The sequence below is a fragment of the Mus pahari genome, chromosome 16 (assembly GCF_900095145.1).
Source record: "Mus pahari chromosome 16, PAHARI_EIJ_v1.1, whole genome shotgun sequence".
In the NCBI taxonomy this organism is placed as follows: Eukaryota; Metazoa; Chordata; class Mammalia; order Rodentia; family Muridae; genus Mus; species Mus pahari.
Genome location: NC_034605.1, coordinates 17,743,633 through 17,753,534, shown reverse-complemented (window position 1 = coordinate 17,753,534; position 9,902 = coordinate 17,743,633). Strand labels below are relative to the sequence as shown.

At 44.7% G+C, this 9,902-nt stretch overlaps 1 pseudogene; it reads left to right on the top strand.

Moving 5' to 3' along the window:
• The first annotated feature begins 1,431 nt into the window (after positions 1-1,431).
• LOC110334256 overlaps positions 1,432-9,902 on the top strand; it is a 67,498-nt pseudogene continuing 59,027 nt past the window's right edge.

Genomic DNA, 9,902 nt, shown 5'->3' with positions numbered 1-9,902 from the left:
TTCCAGGACAGCCAGGGCTATACAGAGAAACCCTGTCTCGAAAAAAAGCAAAAACAAACAACAAACAAACAAAAAGATGTTCATAAATCTTAACAAAAATAAAATTCAATTCATACTTTCTTTGTTTCTCTTTTTAAATTTTATTTTATTTTAAATTTATTTTCTACACTCTATATTCCATTCCCCGAGCCCCCATTCACCCTCCATCTGCTCCACATCCCACACCTCCTCCCCACCCCACCTGACCTCTAAATTCCCTGGGGCTTCCAGTACCTTGAGAGTTAGGGGCATCATCTTTGAATGAACACAGATCTGCCAGTCCTCTACTGTATGTGTGTTGGGAGCCTCCTATCAGCTGGTGTATGCTGTCTGTTTGGTGGTCCAGTGTTTGAGAGCTCTTGGGGGGGGTCCAAATTAATTGAGACTGCTGGTCCTCCTACAGGATCACCCTTCTCCTCAGCTTCTTTCAGCCTTCCCTAATTCAATAACAGGGGTCAGCTGCTTCTGTCCATTGGTTGGGTGCAAATATCGGCATCTGACTCTTTCAGCTGCTTGTTGGGTCTTTCGGAGGGCAGTCATGATCCCTTTTTGTGAGCGCTCCATAGCCTCAGTAATTCCCAAGAGAAATGAGCTTTTATTTGCTCAAAGAACTTTTCCATTTTATAACTTTCATGGCATAAAGCACTGGTAAGAAAGAATAGGAGAAACGAAACGATTGCAGCCCATAAGAGGATAGGGATAACAACTATTCAACTAAGGTGGACCCTTGGAGATCTTAGAGTCTGAACCACCAACCAAAGAACATACACAGGCAGGACCTGGGCCTCCCCACACATATGTAGCAGATGTGTAGCTTGGTCTTTATGTGGGTCCTGAACAACTGGAGTGGGGCCTATCCTAAAAGCTGTTGTCTGTACTTGGGATATGTTCATTTAGCTGGGCTGCCTTGTCTGGCCCCAGTGGGAGGGGAAGTATATAGCCCTGAAGAGCCTTGAAGTGCCAGCGAGTGGGAAAGCCAGATCGCCCCCACCTACTTCTAGGTCAAGGGGAGTGGGGGAAGAAGGAATGATTGTGGGAAGGGGTGACCAGGAGGGCAGTGGTGAACAGGATGTAAGTTGAGAAAATTAATATTAAACTAAAAAAGCCTAAACAAAGCAATATGATTTTAAAAAAAATCTACAAAAATGTCATTCATTGTGCTTTGTACTGACCAACTACTTAGCATGTGGCCTACCCTAAAGTATAAAGAGGCATGACTTTATAAGCAACACTACTGCCTTCTAGAAGGGTTGTTCTTATAAACTTCTTGATGCCACTGTATTTAAAGTGTAACAAGTTAAGAAATGTTGAGGCACAGCGGTGATGCATCCTGACTCAACAGACATCCACTTTAGGTATCGCAGCAGGATCTAAAGTACTCCTGTGGACTTCATGCTGAAGCCACACAGTGAAGCAGGGACTGTCTTCATTCAGACTCAGCAGCTCCATGCAGCACAATGGCTGACACCTTTCTGGAACACATGTGCCACCTGGACACTGTCTCCGCGCCCATCATGGCCCGCAACACTGGCATCGTTTGCACCATTGGCCCTGCTTCCCGATCTGTGGAGATGCTGAAGGAGATGATTAAGTATGGGATAAATGTGGATCGACTGAATTTCTCTCATGGAACTCATAAGTATCATGCAAAGACCACCAAGAGTGCCCGTGCAGCCACAGAAAGCTTCGCATCTGACCCCATTCTCTACTGTCCTGTTGCGGTGCCTCTGGATACAAAGGAACCTGAGATCAGGACTGGACTCATCAAGGGCAGTGGCTCTGCAGAGGTGGAGCTGAAGAAGGGAGCCACTCCGAAGATCACCCCGAACAATACCTACATGGAGAAGTATGACAAGAGCATCCTGTGGTTGGACTATAAGAACATCTGCAAGGTGGTGGAGGTGGACGATGGGCTCATCTCACCACAGCTGAAGGGGACATGGTTTGATGCGGACATGGTGTTTGTGTCTTTCTTCCGCAAGGCAGCCGACGTGCATGAAGTCAGGAAGGTACTGGGAGAGAAGGACAAGAACATCAAGATCATCAGCAAAAATCAAGAACCATGAAGGTGTCTGCTGGCTTGATGAGATCTTGGAGGCCAGTGATGGGCTCATGGTGACTCGTGGTGAGCTGGGCATTGAAATTCCTGCAGAGAAGGTCTTCCTGGCTCAGAAGACCATGATTGGACAATGCAACCGAGCTGGGAAACCTGCCATCTGTGTAGCACGGATGCTGGAGAGCTTGTTCAAGAAGTCACGCCCCACCCGTGCTGAAGGCAGTGATGTGGGTAATGCAGTCCTAGATGGAGCAGACTGCATCATGCTGACCAGAGAAACAACCAAGAGGAACTACCGTCTGGAGGCTGTTTGCACGTAGCATCTGGTTGCCCAACGGGCTCCTTCAAGTGCTGCAGTGGGGCCATTGTGCTCACCAAGTCTGGCAGGAGTGCTTACCAAGTGGCTAGGTACTGCCTTCGGGCTCCTATCATGTCTTTGATGCGCAATCCCCAGGTTGCTAGCCAGGCCCATCTGTACCGTGGCATCTTCCCTGTGCTGTGTAAGGATGCCGTACTGAATGCCTGGGCTGAGGATATTGACCTTCCTGTAAACTTAGCTATTGATGTTGGCAAGACCCGAGGCTTCTTCAAGAAGGGAGGTGTGGTCATTGTGCTGACTGGCTGGCGCCCTGGCTCTGGCTTCACCAACACCATGTGTGTAGTGACTATCTTTTTTTTTTTTTTNTTTGTTTGTTTTTCGAGACAGGGTTTCTCTGTGTAGCCTTGGCTGTCCTGGAACTCACTCTGTAGACCAGGTTGGCCTCGAACTCAGAAATCTGCCTGCCTCTGCCTCCCGAGTGCTGGGATTAAAGGCATGAGCCACCACACCCGGCTGTAGTGACTGTATCTTGATGGCCCTCTGGAGTCCCTCTGCTAGCCCCTGTCCCTTCCCCTCCCTTATCTTATCCATCAGGCCAGCAACACTTATAGTGCTCACTCTGGGCCATAGTGTGGCGCTGGTGGGCTGTGACACCAGGGAAAATTAATGCCTCTAAAACATGCAATAGAGCCCAGCTATTTTTCATGGCCCTACTTGAGCCAGGGGGGAAGGAGGGAGGCAGGGTTGGAAACCCTCTGACTTTATCACAGAAGGGCAACAACATCTCTATGTACTTTGCTCCTATAGAAAGTTGTCCAGAGAATTCCCAGCTCTAGCCTGGACTCCAGAGTTGGCAAGAGTAGGTCTGAGGACAGGGGTGGGGGGTGAGGTGGGACAGGGTCCCAGTGTAGATGACTTTTGGCCCTGGCCCTGACTTGCTTTCCCAACAGCTTTGGCCTCCCCACTCCTCCTGTGCACCCCACTGCCTTCACTGCAGGCACTGCGCTCTCCACCTTGTATTCTGCAGAGTCTCCAGGCCTGTTGCTACAGTGCCCACCCCAATGTGAGGTTATCATGTATCCTTTACTTAATTTAATATTGGGATGGCTGTCAAATCATTGTGTCTGTTACAACAGGCATTTCTCCCTTACAGACAATAAAAGGCAATTGAACTGGAAGACTCACGCGAAATGAACGAAATAAGGTGTGAAGTGCCTTAGTTATGATTGCCTGAATTTAGCTTAAAAATTCAGATCTGGTATGGCGACTCGCTCAGCCTTTGGGGCCCAATGGAGATGCATCATGGTGAGAGACAATGCACATGGACGCCCACAGTCAGAAGAGACAAGCCTGCATGGCGGCCCAGCTCCAGCACATCAGAAAAGCAGCAGGAAGAAGTCATAAGCCCTAACTGAGTGCTGCCATGGAAGGTTAGTGAAGCGTGTGTGTGTGTGTGTGTGTGTGTGTGTGAACGACTGCTAGCCCGTTTCACCATTTACTTGTTTATTGCTGTTTATGAATAAATAAGCTGTTAGGTGACCATGACGATGAGACCTGAGACACTTGTCTGAAAGACACTCCTGTTGGGAAGAATACCGCATTTACCTCAGTTGTGCAATTCATGACTTTATACATGATCATGTCTATGCTGTTGGCTTAATAGTGTAAAAGGATTTTCAAAGTAATAAATTACTTATTTTTGGATGAAAAAAAAAAAAAAGCTGTTGGAACCTTTCCCGTAAGTTCAAGGATTTCCCTTCGGCCTGTCATTAACTCCAATTCGTGACAGTTTTGAGACAGTTGGCAGCCGGAAACCAGCTGGAGTTTAGCAGCCACTTAGCACCATCTAGTGACTGTGGTTTAAATTGCAGGTCATTTACTGAAATTGCAGGCCATTTACCGGGGAATAGAATTCAGAGATGCTAGCAGGCGTTTAGCAGCTGCTTAGCACCGCTTAGCGGCCACACTTTAAATTACGGGCCGTTTACTAGGTGGTATCCAGGCGGTAGAATTCAGATATGCTCCTAATCTGAGACCCTCTGGCCTTGAAGTCAAAATGACTCCTCGAAGCCATCTCTGACCTGAAAGGTGATGAAGAAAAGTGGGTTATAGGTGCAGATAAGTAGGCTGCCAAGCCTAATGAGGGAGTGGCTGACAAAAAGACTAGTGAGATAGGCTGATAAATTATTTACTGAAATTATTGAAAAACCCAAGAAGTAATATCACTTGGTACTTTAAAAAGAAAATAATAAAGGCACTATACCATGTAGCCTATAAATTAACACCATAAGCTGACTACAAAGGCTCATCGAGGGTATGAAAAAGGTAAAATTGGAGGATGAAGAGACCTGTGAATTGGTAGAAAGAGCTTGACAGGATACTAACCACATAGTTAAGAATTTAAGACTAAGTGCAAGGAAGTTAAAATTGACGTCCCATTGACAGCACCACAGCAGGTGGAACCTATCATAGAGAGAGCATCACAAAAAGAAGTACCTAGTATACTCATGAAGACTACAGTCGATCTGGTTAAGGATAGACTCACGGGCAAAAGGCTAGCCACGAATATCACAAAACAATGGAAAGACTCCAATCCTTTCAAGAATGGCCTAGAGTCAGAACCGGTCCCATCACTACCAGTGACAGCCTCCTGGCTTCAGATGCCAGTAAGGGGTTCTGGACATACCAGCCCCACGGAGGTGATAATGGAAACCAGAGTATATCCCCCACAGGAACTTAAAAGACTATGCTCAGAACGGCAGGAAGGATGCATGCTACATAGTGAAACTGTGGGAGAAGGGAGCAGATACAATGTTACCAGACCAAGAGATGCACAAAATTAGGAAAACCCCACCCTGTTCAATGCTCTAGAGCAAGTGTTAGACAGCTCCCAGGAGACATCCACCCACCTACTGCTTGACTGGATAACTGAAGTTTGGAGATATGTGTTCCCCTCCTTAGATTTAACTCAGTTTGAGGCCTCAGCAAAATGGAATAGTTTGCAGGAAGCAATTCAGTTAGAAAATTAGGAGTACTCCACTTCATTTATAACCAGGTACCCGCCCCACAGGTAGCACCAGTGTTGGCCCAGTTTAGGAAAATCCTGTAAAGGAGCTCCGCATCATCTCAGGACGATCCTAGCCGGACCACTGCAAGGATACCAAACTGTGGCAGATGCTATAGACTTCTCAAAATCATACAGAGAGTTAGACTCAAACAAGGCAGTATCCCTCCCCATTAAAAGTAAGAAATATAACGAAGTGAAGAGATGGTTCAAAAATATAAGACCATTTGGAAGACAGAATACCAACATCTCAATTGGATCAGGACCAAGCCAACCATGGAATCCCACCAGATGCTTGTTTGGGCAAGCTCCTCGCTGACCTTCTCAGGGCAAAGGGGGCCCAATGGCTGAGGCCCCATCACAACCAAAGGCCAAGTGTAAGGGCAAGATTTATGAGAAGGCTGCCACTCAGGAAAAATATAAGAGGACATGGATGTCCCTCTCAACCTCTGGGACACAATATCTAAAACCCAGAGTGGCATTACTCATTATACTCTCCAATGGTGCCACCAAAGTGGTCAAATGGCTGTTGGACATGGGTAGTGAAATATATATATATATATATATATATATATATATATATATATCTCCATAGATGAAGGGCAGTTCCTGAATACAGGCAAGATTAAAGGCTACATAGAAGTAGAGGGAGTTGGAGGCAAAGTCAGACCCCTATAACTAAACTAACATTGCAAGTACATGATAAAAATTATGAACTAGATTTCACTCTGTGCAGCACCCCAGAAAATATCATAGAGCTACCCACAATACACAAATTATTTCTGAAATTTTTGAATTATAAAAAAATGCCAAAGATACTGTTGGCTCCAGTCAAAATTCCACAGATAGAACTCCCTAAAACACCACCCTCCTTCACACCACAGTACCCCATAAAAGGTGGGGTGGGGGAAGTGAAGGACACCATACAAACGTTATTAAAAGAAGGCATTATAGAACCAACACAAAGCTTTAACTACAACAGCCCCATCTGGCCAGAAAGAAACCCAATGGCAAATGGAGACTCACAGTAGACTACAGGGACATACATAACCTGTCAGAGCAGATGCCTGGACAATTGCCAGATGTAGAAGATATATTTCTGTGAATCAGGCAGGTGGCACCCAAATGGTTAGCCACAATAGACCTAACAGACATGTTCTTTGGCATTCTCCTACCCTCCAACTCTAGAGAAATCACCGCATTCTCATGGGAAGGAAAACTATCAATTTACTAGAGTTCCACAAGGATACAAAAACAGCCCAATTGTAGCATGCAACACATTGAGACGGGCTTTAGATTCATTACTCACACCAGAAGAAGTAACAATTTTTTATATGTAGATGACCTTCTATTGATATCAAATGACAAGTAAATATTACATAAAATAGTAGCAGACTTAACTGCACATCTAACAAATGAAGGATGGTCCATTAATAAAGACAAAGTAAAGGGACCAGCAGAGGAAGTTAAATTCCTCGGAGTACACTGGTCAATTAGAGGACCATCTTTTCCTCCAGAAGTAACTAACAAATTAAGAAACTTACTAAGACCTCAGAATAAGACAGAAACCCAGCATTTAATAGGTTTATTTGGGCATTGGAGGCAGCATATACCATACCTGCAATTGTTGCTCCAACCATTAATACAGTATAGCGGGGGGGGGGGGGAAGCATCTGATTTCACCTGGGGACCATCCCAGGAAGAAGCAGGAGAGGAAATAGAGCAAATACACAAATTCCTCAGACATGCAGGAAGTCATGCAGCATACCAATGGTTCACTCCAAGAAACATTGCCAAAACGTGGAATAAAATTAAGAATGCCATTCAGAAATGTGAAGGATGCCCTGCAACCAAAACCAGATTTAAACATAATTTACCATGGAATAGGCACTCATAGACTACATTTTAATCCAAATTGATTGCATAGAACATTAAATGAGTTTAGGAAACAGTACACATGCACAATAGTAGATATCTGCACAGGATTAAGTTTGGCCAGATCAGGACCCACACCAGACCAAAAACTAACAACACTTACATTATGGTCACGGATTTCAGTCTATGGTATTCCCCAACTAATACAAAGTGGTCAAGGAACCCGCTTTACTGGTAAAATTATACAGAGACTAGCACAAAATCTTGACGTAATGTGGGAATTCCACCTGGCGTATAACCCAACAGCAGCAGGCAGTACTGAAAGAGTCAATGGATTACGTAAAGTAAAATTAACAGCACATAGAGATAGACCACTTTCAGAAGCTCTGACAAAAGCTACCTTTGAACGAAATAGCAGACTTAGAATCAACAGACGATCTTCAACGGAGCAAGTCCTCAGCACACAGACAGATATCGATTACCCAGAGGAAAAAACTAGAAATAATCAAACCCTATGCTTGCATTTGCAGGCACAAGGATAAACTAACCCAGACAGAAATCGTAGCACCCTGGCACTGGAAACACCGTGTAGACCACAGACAGCAAGGGAGGACTGCAACTAACCAAACTGGGGGATTCAGCATCACACTAACAGGCAATGTGTGTATGTGTGTGTGATCCTTATTATTATAGCCAACTATACCGTCTGCTGGCTAAATACTGTGACAAGAAGAAATTGGAAATAACATTGTTATTACTAAACCTATGCCCACTTACTAGTGGATTATTGGCTATTCACTTTTTGGAGCAGTTGGTGGAATAGTGCTATATATGTTACTAAGCATGGGGCACCCATTGGCTATGCTTGCCGTGCTCTATGTCATATTATCATTTGATGTTATACACCCTGGGATTGGTATATGTGGCATCGCTGGCAACAGGACTGGGGGTACTAAATATGCCTACTATCACCCCCAAACCACAAATACTATGGCCCACCTATAGACCTAAGGTTCTAGACCCACTAAACAAAATACCTAGATGGTCGGCAGATGATAGGATATGGACAACATACCAACTAAGAACAGACAGCTTTTGGACCAAATATGCTTCCTGCTTAAGTTATTACTGGTACCAGGGTTTCGAACACCTCAGACAACAGGTAGCACCATACCACCTGCCTTAGACAGGATTTCTATTCCTGCACAAACATCATGACCAAGAAGCAGTTGGGGAGGAAAGAGTTTATTCAGCTTACACTTTCCACATTGCTGTTGATCACCAAAGGATGTCAAGATTGGAACTCAAGCAGGTCAGGAAGCAGGAGCTGATGCAGAGGCCATGGAGGGATGTTCCTTACTGGCTTGCTTCCTCTGGCTTGCTCAGCTTGCTCTCTTAAAGAACCCAGGAATACCAGCCCAGAGATGGTACCACTCACAAGGGGCCCTCCCCCCTTGATCACTAATTGAGAAAATGCCCCACAGCTGGATATCATGGAGGCATTTACCCAAATGAAACTCCTTTCTCTGGGATAACTCCAGCTTGTGCCAAGTTGACACCCCAAACCAGTCAGTACAGTACCCTAACAAAGATTATATGTTAGATCAAAAAGATGGTTATAATACAAATAGATATGATCAAATTCCCACAAAATGTCACTTTAATGAAGTGTGGTCCAATGCCTTTATTGTTAGAACAAACTTTAATAATTATTGGTATAGACCACCAAAGGTTCGACAGAACACAGTTAATGTTAAAGGAATCTACAAAACAACCTCTATGGGAATAGAGATCGAGTGTGCATTCGATTGTGATTTAGCTATAAATTCAACCTTTCCTAAATTATATACAAGTACTTTGATACATACAGGGTTAGAAGGTAAAGCAGAGGGCAGGTGGTTCAACCTTACAATATTAACATGAGAAGAACAAGTGCATGACTATGAATATGATGAATATGAGCCTGGAGAGGAAGAGGGAAACTTTCTCATCTACACCTACAACAACACCAAATCCGTGTAAACCTGGTCCAAATATGAACTGGACCCAATGTACAGAATTTGCTGTACCTTACCCACTTAAGAGTGACATACCCCCTCTATCTAAACCATGGGGAAATAGGTGCCCCAGAGACTTATATGACAACCTGTACCCAGAACTCCAGAGGACATGGAACCAGACACATTGGCTTTGTGTAGCAGGCTTCCCGAACCTACCCTGATTCGGCAAGTTAAGCTATTACTTTGACAGAATAGAGACACAACAGTGGCCCACCTGGGAGGATTGGGTACCAGCTATGGCCCTACAGACGGAACATTATAGACAACCACTAGTACTAACCAGCATCCTACCACAACCATGGCACGACATTACATGAAAAAAACAACTCACCAACACTTGTATGCACAATGCTGAAGGTATCCCTGGTAGCTCAGGGATATTCATGGATGTCAGGATGGAATGTAGAAAAATAACACCAACAGAATGTCAGGCATTCCCTGGAACTGCTTCAGCAGAAACTCTTGGTCTACAAGACCAGAGGAAGAAAG